General features: G+C 47.3%; 1 protein-coding gene across 2 annotated transcripts in view; it reads right to left on the bottom strand.

Annotated features, from left to right (window-relative positions):
• Positions 1 to 433, bottom strand: part of Stim2 (stromal interaction molecule 2) — a 137,888-nt gene that overhangs the window by 61,148 nt on the left and 76,307 nt on the right. The window lies entirely within an intron of this gene.

The raw sequence follows: 433 nt of genomic DNA, 5'->3' as shown, positions 1-433 counted from the left end.
AAATATGGAGTGTAAACAAATTAATTTTTAAAAAAGACTGTTGGAAGACACTCTCGGGTAAATCAAGCTACCTAGAAGATTCTCAGACAAGCTGAATTGCCTAGAAGAATCAGAGACCAGCTGAACTGTCAGCAAAAGGCTCAGACCAACTGAGCTGAGGGCTTGCAAAGAGCGCTCTTTCTCCAACATGTGGAGTATTCTGCAGGCTGTGCAGTGTGCTCCAATGTTCCCAGCTTTCACGAACTCTCATCTGTGCTGCAGGCTTTGATGATGTGACTGTTTGTGTCATTTCTGCTCTCACAAGAAACTCCAGTAAAGCTCATTGGTTCAAAGAAAGGGAAGGGAAACGGGAAGGGGAAGGGGAAGGAGAAGGGGAAGGAGAAGGGAGAAAGGGAAAAGGGAGAGGGGAGAGGGGAGACAGGGAGGGGGAAGG

Source organism: Mastomys coucha, unplaced genomic scaffold (genome assembly GCF_008632895.1).
Source record: "Mastomys coucha isolate ucsf_1 unplaced genomic scaffold, UCSF_Mcou_1 pScaffold22, whole genome shotgun sequence".
NCBI lineage: Eukaryota > Metazoa > Chordata > Mammalia > Rodentia > Muridae > Mastomys > Mastomys coucha.
Note: the sequence above shows the minus strand (reverse complement) of the source record. Positions and strands in the feature narration are given on the sequence as shown.